Source organism: Lissotriton vulgaris, chromosome 1_2, assembly GCF_964263255.1.
Source record: "Lissotriton vulgaris chromosome 1_2, aLisVul1.2, whole genome shotgun sequence".
Classification (NCBI taxonomy): domain Eukaryota; kingdom Metazoa; phylum Chordata; class Amphibia; order Caudata; family Salamandridae; genus Lissotriton; species Lissotriton vulgaris.
Window position 1 is genome coordinate 360,451,242 of NC_141686.1, and position 10,016 is coordinate 360,461,257.

The following is a 10,016-nucleotide window of genomic DNA, read 5'->3' on the forward strand; positions in this document are numbered from 1 at the left end:
AGATGCTGGGAGACACCGCAGGTGGTTGGTGTAGGGTACGAGAGGAAAGGAGGGAGTCTGACCCGCTGCGTTCTGCCAGAGAGGAAGGAGCAGATCCAATCGAGGGCTTTGTCTTGAATCCCTGTGTTGTGGAGTCTGTGTATTAGGTGAGAGACTGTGTTGAGGAAGATGAGGGCTGCTGTTTTTCCTTTGTCCAGTAGAGTGCGGATATCGTCTGTTGCGGCGAGGAGGGCGGTTTCCATGCTGTGTTTTTAACTGAAGCCGGATTGGGAGGACTCAAGAATGTTGTGCCCTTCGATGAATGTGGCGAGTTGGCTGTTGATGGCTTTCTCAATGACTTTTGCTGGGAAGGGGAGCAGGGAGATGGGTCTGTAGTTTTTGAGGTCGGTGCGGTCCGCCAAGGGTTTCTTGAAGAGGGGGTGGATCTCGGCGTGTTCCCAGTCATCGGGGGATGATGCGGTTGCCAGGGAGCGGTTGATGGTGTGGCAGAGCATGGGTGTGATGGTGTCGGCGGCTCTGTTGAAAGTGTTGTGGGGCAGGGGTCCGTAAGGGCCCCGGGGTGGATTGAGTTCATCGTCTTCAGTGTGTCTTCGGTGGTGAGGGCTGTTAAGTTGTCAATCGTTGGCTTCATGGTGTCGGGGATAGTTGTTGAGGGTTCAGTGTGTAGGTTGTCTTCACCAAAGTAGTCGTAGATGCTCCTTATTTTGTGGGGGGAAAAGGTGCTGAGATTGTCGCAGAGGTCTTGTGAGGGTGGGATGTCGGTGGACTCGCTGGTAGGTTGGGTGAACTTCTTGATGATGTTGAAGAGTTCTTTGCTGTTGTGTGCGTGGGTGGAGATTCTGTCTTCGAGCGCTTTTTTTCCTTGTTTTTCTGAAGAGTTGGTGGTGGACTTTAGTGGCGGCTCTGAAGTAGTTGTGGGCTTCTATGGATTTGGTGTACCTCCAGTCCTTTTCGAGGCGGTGGCAGGTGCGTCTGGACTCTCGAAGTTCGGTGCTAAACCATCTAGCTTTCTTGGCGCGGGTGTTGTTGTTTTTCTTGAGGGGGGCTAAGGTGTTGGCGCTGTTGGTGATCCATCTGTGCAGGGTACGGGCTGCGGCTTTGGGATCGCCGTTTTCCGCAACAGTAGGTGCCATAGCACCTGTGGTCACAGAACAACCAACAGAAAATGTCTTTCTACAGCACCATTGCCCTGGATGATGCTTGTTGTTGTTCTGAGACCAGCTGGTCTGGAAGGAGCCTGTGGTTTGTGGTGGCTCACCGATTCAAACCACCGCAAGGCACGAAGTTCCTCGTGCAGATGTTCCAGAGCTTTCTTCCAGTCATATGTGGCTCCTTTCCTGGATGAATAGTTCAATGATCAGGTGAGTCAGAGCTGCTCTAGGTCACCTTCTTCTTAAATGGTGTATGACTGATAAAGTAACAGAGCTCAAATTGTCTGAAAAAGGAAAGCTGGATTTCACTGAGCTCTGAGGAAAAGTGCTCCTACAATGAAAGGGATTTCAAGATCCCCACTTCCCCCCACCTTCCCCACCTACTTCCAGTATCAGGTAGGGGAGCCAAAGCAATAGAAATGGTCAGGTTGTCAGGCACATCAGGGACACAGGAAAACCAGCATGTAACAGCAAACAGCCAACAGCAAACAGCCAGACAGACAGACACATACCTGTCCTCCCCACCCTCAGCCAGCAGCATTCCCCTTAGGAGTGCAAGTGATTACAGATGAATAATCTGCCGCCATCACCGCCAGTCACATCATAGCATTGTTAGAAGGAGAACTATCCACTCTCAGTGTGACTGGGGAACACTTTGGGCATTTTTAGTCTCTTGGTAAAGAGTATGGGATCACAGGAGACTGGATGTCTATTCCACATAGTATTCAAGACATCAAGTAATTAACCAGAGAGGATACAACAGTTGCTATCTGAAGAAGGTGACCTTCACATGGACCAAACCCCGTGTGGGGAAAACCACCATTTTCTTTTTTTCCCTCAGATGTTCACTAACTAAATGAGGTTCTCCTTGGGTCAGAGATTGAAGCATTCAGTGTCCTCAAACTATTTGGAAGAATTAAAGTGAACTAACCAACTTATGTCTTTTATCAGTGAATTATCAAAAGTCATCAGTGCCAAAGTACAATACAGAAGAAAAATGGGTAAAGGCTTGTCTTGACTTTAATAATATAGAGATATAGTTTTGTGTAACAAAAAGACTGGAAATTGGAATGAATCTAGTTCTGAGATTGCCATGAACTCCAGAACTTGTATCCTCCTTTGAGACTCGCACTTTCACCTAGAGGGTCGTAATGACTGAAATTCAAATACCCTCCTCAAAAGCCTTACGAACCCCAACCTTACTCAGCACATCACCAGGCCCACCGATACTGCCAAACACTTCCTGGGCCCTCTGTTCTCCACATTAAACAACATCATGGTCTACAAACAAAAGCCTATCACCTGAACTGACAACACCCTTTTGAGTTTCAAGCTCACCCTCCTTGATCACAGGAGATCCACCACCTCTAGACAGGTTTGTTGCTGCTGCAAGAACCTCTCAGAGAAGGACTGGACTTCTGCCCTCTCTCTACGCCTCTCAAAGCACACCAGCAACCTAGAGGAAGACATGCAAAACTTCAATGAATGGATCACTACCTGCACCAACAACCTGGCCCTGTCAAGCACAGAAAAAAACATCAAGAGCACAAAAGCAAGCCAACTGGTACACAGAAGAACTCAGGATGGCAATGCAGCACTGTGTAAGCAACTGGAAAGCAAGTGGAGAATGATGTCTTCTAATCTGCCCTGACATGCGCCCACCAGCATGTCTGAAATGCCAAGTGAACAGCCCACACCAACTGCATCGAAGCCAGCATCAACAGCACCAAATAAATCTTCTTCATAGTCAGAACTTCACAGTGCTAAAGCCACCACCAGCAACATCTCCCCGTACAAGACCCAATGCAACAATCTCTGTAACTTCATTTGGAAGGAGATAACAGCAACCTACGCCAACTTCAACTTTCAACCTGACTCCAGCAACCTTGCGGCCTGTCTTCCAATCTCAGCTGAAGAATGGACCTTGACCATGTAGAACGCCATCTCCACAAAAGAGACTGCTGCAACCATGAAGACCATCCACTGTGGGGCCCCCCAGACCCATGCCCCCACCACACTTTCAACAAAGGTCTAACCACCATCAGTGAAGTCCTCACTCCCATCCTGAATGACTCCATCAATGCTGTCCTCTTCCCAGAAACCCGCAGTAAGGCAGCTGTCACAGCCCTGCTGAGGAAACACTCCGTGGACCTCACCAAACTCTTAAACTACTGACTGATCACCCTCCTATCATACATGGCCAAAGTCCAAGAGAAAACCATCAAGAAGCATCTGACCAGCTACCTGGTCAACCACCAGCTTCTCAATGCCATCCAGTCTAAATGAAGGCCCAACCAGAGCACAGAAACAGCACCCATTGAACCTACCTACACCATTTGCATGATCCTAGACAGAGGAGAGGGTAAGGCGGTCATCCTATTGAACCTCATGGCGGTGTGTCACATGGTACCACATCTCATCCTCATCAGGCGCCTTCACAGGATCGGGATTCAAGGACCTGCATGCAATTGATCTGCTTCTTCCAGATAAAAAGAACTCCGACAGTCAACCTGAAACTAGAAATCTCATCTCCTCAACCTCAAGGTTCACTCCTCAGCAGAACACTATTTGTAAATGTAAATGTAAATATATTTGAGCTTGTAAAGCGCACTGCTACCCGTAGGTTTCCTGGCGCTGTATAACACTGGGGACCCCGTCCTGGCTTTCCCTGTGAGATGGTCCCTATTGGGCACCCCCAAGGTGAAGCCAGGCATCCCCGGCGTTGATGGGGCCGTTTGTGGAGATTAAGCAAGCTATTGCCCAGAGTTGCTGAGTGGAACCCATGGTTAGAGTGACACTGAGGCGAGATTTATCAAGCCCGCTGACATTGGCCCAAACACCCAAACACTTAGAAAACACCACCGGCCAACGCCATCCATACCCGCCAAATCAATATCCTCTCCTACACTGACAACACACAACTAATACTGTCCCTCTGTGACAAAATCCACAACAAAAGGAACAAGTTCACTGCCTGCATGATGGAAGTAGCCGCTAGGATGAAGTTTAACTGTCTCAAACTCAACACTGACAAGATAGAAGTGTTGATCTTTGGAAACATCACCTGTCCATGAGACTCCACCATCCAACCTATGACCTACTCCCACCTCCAGCTTGTGCACCAGCAACCTAGGAATTATCATCAACAAAAAGGTGGACATGTTCGCCCAGGTCAATGTCGTCACTGCTTCGACACCCTAAAGAACATTTTCAAATGGCTCCCGAGAATCACCATAAGACTGTCATCCACACACTCATCAACAGTAGATTGGACTACAGGAACTCTATGCAGGAATCATCAAACAGCTCACCAGAAGGCTGAAAACCACCCAAAACGCAGCAGCCAGACGTATCCTCAATCTCCCACTCAAAACACATATCACAGCTCCCTGGCTCCAGATCCATAAGCGCCCACAGTTCAAACTCCTTACCCACACATTCAAGACACTGCCCAACAAATCCCTGCCTACACAACTGCATCTCCTTCCATCAACCCCTATGCACCTCCATTCAGCCAGAATCATACTCAGGAACAGATCCAGGTCAACTCTCCTCATACATCAATCCTAAAGTGTGGAACGACTTCCCTCAACACATCAGAGGCTCCTCCTCACTTCTTGAGCTAAGCAAGAAGTTGAAGACATGGCTCTTCAAAAACATGTCTAGAGCTGGGACAGATTGAGGTGGTCTTGGGTGCAAAATCGATGCAGCTTAAATTTGTTTTCAATGTATTTATTATTAGGAATTTGTTAGACCCAGCAGTTTCAGGATGGTATGCATCTAAGCCAGGCAGAATCCACTGTCCTGGATAGGATAAGTATGATACACTTGTCTGATAACCTAAGCTCACCCTTGGATAGCTTGGCACAGAGCAGTCAGGCTTATCCTCAGGGTCAAAGTGTAAAGTGTTGGAACAACCCTCAACCTCGCAACACCCTGTGGATGCTACAAAAAGACTCCACACAGTATGTATACAACTCTGGTCTTTGTATTGCACACATATTGGGCCCGATTCATAGAATGAACTTAAGACTCAATCCTAAACTTACTACTATTTTGGTATTCACAGAATACACTTAGTACTTTTGGCATTCACAGAATGAACTTACTACTTTTGGTATTCACAGAAGTTAGGATTTTGTCTTAAGTTTGTCTTAAGACAGACTTAAGACAGACTTATGACAAAATCCTAACTTAAGTCTGTCTTAAGACTGTCTTAAGTTTGTCTTAAGACAAACTTAAGACAAAATCCTAACTTCTGTGAATACCAAAAGCAGTAAGTTCATTCTGTGAATACCAAAAGTAGTAAGTGCATTCTGTGAATGCCAAAAGTAGTAAGTGCATTCTGTGAATACCAAAAAAGTAGTAAGTTTAGGATTTTGTCTTAAGTTAGTTCTGTGAATCGGCCCCTAAGAAATCAAAATGACATCCATATTGCGTTTATACTTTACAGTTATATATAAAATTTTCAAACTCTTCCATTAGCAGCAGAACGGCATTAACATATATATAATTGTCCTAGGCGTTCGCCTGCATCAATATCCCTTCAGCCTTGTAAGCAACATACACACAATACAAGCAATCCGTTCCACATTAAAAGCAACAGAAACATATCCAGGCTATTCAGAGGTATTCTACTTTTCTGCTAACACATTTGCATAAACAACAACATTCCCATTATCGCGTACTCCATATACTTGTAATGGTCAAGAAATCACAGGTTCTTTCTACACCTTGCGACTTAGCCCCTCAGCCACTCAAACTACACCAGCCAACAATACAGATTACCCCTGCTGTCGACACTTTGATTAGATTAAGGGACCACCTAAAGCGGAAGGAAACAGTTACATGTTTTCATCCATTCAGGTCAGATTAGGTCCTCAGGCACCCAGTGGCGCCTTCCCCGCAGGAAAAAGACTGCAACACCAGTAGCTGGCATGCTCCCAATTTGGAGAATGATTTCGCCTCTGGCAGAGGTGGGAGCTACATTTGCTCCAGGGAGCAAGTCGTGGGTGCACACAAGGCACGACAAGACCTTTCAGTCACGCTATCCTTGTGGCATGGGCCTGGGGCGAGGGAGCCAGTGACCTCAGACTGAGGCCGCGATGTGAGGCACTGTTGTCCTCCCAACATGGAGGTCGGCCACCCACTATGCTGCCTGCTTGGCTATCGCTTGGCTATCGTAGACTATGCAAACTTCTCTCAACACTGCTAAGAAACCATACTCTTAGGAATACTAACTAGCAGAGGTTTCGAGCTGTAAGCTCAAGCCTCTCGGACTCATTAAACGTCCCCTGTACTCGTCGAACTTGTCACGCTATAGCCACCCCAGGTGTGCCACTAAACTTTACCAGCTCACTCTTCTGATGACTGCACACATCGGGAGGGTCCTTGTTCCAAACGATGATCACTTCCACATGTTTACGCCTCAACCCACGTGGTCCTTACGATCTTGTAAAACAGGGAGATCTTTTCTGTCCCTGGGAACTCGAGGACAGGAGGCCAGTCAACTACCCTTGGAGAGTGGTTGGGGACCTGGGCCACAACAGTTGTCAATTTGCTGCACACCAGCAGCATACAGGCAAAGTCCCAGTCCTAGAGCACAACAAGCCCCAGCCACCGATGGTTTGCAGATAATCCAGTTGCAGCCCCCCGCCCAACTAGTTCTTCTTGTTGATGTCCTAGCATCAAACCAGCGTAGTATGTATCCAATCCCCAAAGCGTCTCTAACTCCTAAAGGTAGAGCCTGAGTGGTTACACATACAATGACCTATGAAAATGAGATTAGCTCAAAAGGCCACCTTTGAAATGCATGGGACTTCTCTAAATGTTGTCATGTCTGACATCCTTCCCTGGCAGGCTTGATCTGTATCTTTAGTGGGGCCACAACCCTGCCCCTTGGAATGCAGGTGCCAATTCCACCCCCTCTTAAATAACACAGGAAGGCCCCTCAGAGTGAGAGGTCTACAGTATGCTGTGAGCCCTTAGTTTATGGCTATCTTATCAGAAATGCACAGATGTAGTCATCCCCCCAGCAGCCAGCTGTGAATTGGAGACAGGTGGATAGGAATACAGAGCCATGAGTACAGACATTCCCACTTTCCCAAAGTGGTATTTCCACCGTCATAATGTCGAATTCACTCACACCACCAGAGCAGGTTCGCCATTACAAACTCATCGATATCAAACACTATACTGATACTCTTCTGCATGCAGGAAATCCAGATCAATGGCCTTTCCACAGATCCCACAGGCCAATCCAATACGAGGAGCAGGCCCTACTGTACCGAACACACCACTCGGTGCCATTCACTACCAGTGTATGTAGCAGACACACGCACCTGCCCTACCCTTTACCAACATCGCACCCTGTCCCCAGGGAGTACTCAGATATAGCAAGAGACATGCAGAACCTTGGCAAGCGTCTTCTTAAATGCCAAGCCTAGTAACAGTAACCTACTCACACAGGCCCTGTCATAGCAAATCTGGTGCACATTTGAAGAACTACCTCTGTGGGTGGCACAACCAGTTCTGCAGGACCATGGAGAAGGTGTTGAGTTACATGCCCTTGTCTTACCTCTAGACATGCCCTTGTCTTACCTCTAGACAATGGACTCACAGCAAACTTAATTTATCCAATCATGTATACACTGATCACCAGTATGTATATGACAAGCACATCACTTTGGCACTGAATGGAAGTGTAAAAAGCGATCAAAGTCCTTAGGCTATTACAAAGATCAGAGGAAAACCGGGAGGGACCAAAGCAAAAAAAAAGTAGAGGGAAAGCACCCTAGAAAGGGCCACCACCAACAGATTTTATTGGGATTGGTATGTTTGATACAAAGGTAACACAGATTTGTGCAGTGTGTGCATAAACACATTTATAAAGGAGGACGGTTGGAACCTGGGACCTCTTAATTATCTCACTTGAGCTGAGATTGGTAACCCGAAAATACATTGATCCCTCCCTTTGGTTCATTAACACCATTCGGTGATTGGGATTAAATCCCAGATCCAAAGCTATAAAGTTGGTTCACGTATTGGTACCATTAAACAGCACATTACACCTGCAACACTTGAAGACTCACATTCCCATCACACTTAAATCACATTTTTACTTCCTAAAATATAATTCAACTTTTGGTAATTTATAAATAATGTTCATTACATTTCTTTTCCTGGCCATCTTTTAGAAATCTCATTCCCTCCCATACAAATTTCTTTCTTTCACATTTTGGCCGATATCTATTAATGACTTTTCTCCACCCTTCGTGTGTTTTCTCTCTGTATCACTCTTATTTGTCTTATCTGGCCTCTTTTTGCTTTTTCTGCTCACTCATCTTGTTCTCCCCTTCCTGCTGAAGAGACACGAAGAGCAGAATGACTTCAAGAGTCTCTTGGAATCCTTCATGTAGGCTTCATATCATAGCACAATCCTCATCAACACACTGTTGATGAGAGAGTGAAGCAACCCCTTGTAGCATTGTCATATAAGTAGCCCTGGATGCTTGTGGGCACTCACATATTTGAAAGTCGTGCTGAAGTCTCACTCAAAGCTGCCTAATTCTTCCAAACTATAATTCGGTACAGAGAGGAGAGGCCAAGAAGAGTGACTGACAGTTCCGGCAACATCTGCTAAGACAGACACACTTGAAATAGACACACAGTAGACGAGCCTCATACACACACACACACACACACACACACACACAGCCTGCAACGACAACACTACCCTGTTCAGATACACACACATCCAACCTGCATTTGTACATCAAAAACACAGACATGTACGTTCCACTGCTTGAAAGGCTTCCTACCTGGCAGACTCAAGGTCAGTGCACACACACACAATTACTGCAGCAGACACACAACCTCTGCAGCAGATAATGCTATAAGCCAACCTATGCTGCTGAAAACTATTGCAATGACAGAGGTTTTACTTAGACTGAGATATAAAAACAGGGACAACGGGACATGGGGCAGCAGGGGAGCCTTGAGGGTCAGCTGGCTGGTGGACATGCTTCTGACAAGGGTACAGGTGGGCAAGTCAACAAACTAACAGCGAGAGTCGAGCAAAGAGTGTGGACAGATTCCTCATAGAGCGCTAAGATGCAGTGCTATGTGAACACATTTTTCACAGTGCAGTAAGATGCAGTGCAGTGGCATAAATTCCTCAGTCCAGTAAGATGCATTGCAGTGACACAAATTCCTTATAGTGCTGTAAAGTGCAGTGTGCACACATCTGTCACAGTGCATTAAGATGCAATGCAGCGTGCACAGATTCCTCAATCATAGTGCAGTGAAATGCAGTGCACTGTATACATATTTCTCCCAGTGCATTAAGATGCAGTGCAGTGCACAGATCCTCTCCTTAAAACATATGAAGACCACAAACACCCCCAGGGCCGGACGGAAAGGCCCCCAGAGGTCCCTGGATAGAAGAGCCTGGCTCCTGGCAGAGATTTCCTCCAGGATTATTCAGTCCATTTCTACAAACACAGGGCGCTGACAATCTCCTACCTGAGCAGAAACCTGTGCAGACATTTCCAGGCTCTCTCCTCCTCCTATGGCTGGGGTTGGGCAGGTCCAGATTTGGGTTCTGGGAGAGGTAGTGGGGGCTGTGAGGGTCTGAAGATGAAGATAACTGCACAGACAGACAGGGCGTCCTTCCTCCTCTGCAGCAGGCTGGACACAGAGGGAGAGGCAGGAAATGATGTCAACATCGGCTGCTTGTACTGTCTCTGCCACCGCTGACCAGGAACAGGAAACACTTCTCCCTTTCATAGAATGTGCTCAGTGGATTTCATCAGCAGGCGAGGAGCGCCCTCTGCTGGCCACTTAAAGAACCATCTCACCCAGTCT

The 10,016-nt window shown here is 46.9% G+C and overlaps 1 pseudogene across 1 annotated transcript in view; it reads right to left on the reverse strand.

Moving 5' to 3' along the window:
* LOC147736853 (uncharacterized) overlaps positions 1-9,809 on the reverse strand; it is an 84,358-nt pseudogene extending 74,549 nt beyond the window's left edge. Inside the window, exon 1 of the transcript XR_015307586.1 lies at positions 9,675-9,809. The product of XR_015307586.1 is annotated as an uncharacterized LOC147736853 (transcript). The remainder of the gene's footprint in view (positions 1-9,674) is intronic.
* Between the last annotated feature and the right edge of the window lie 207 nt (positions 9,810-10,016).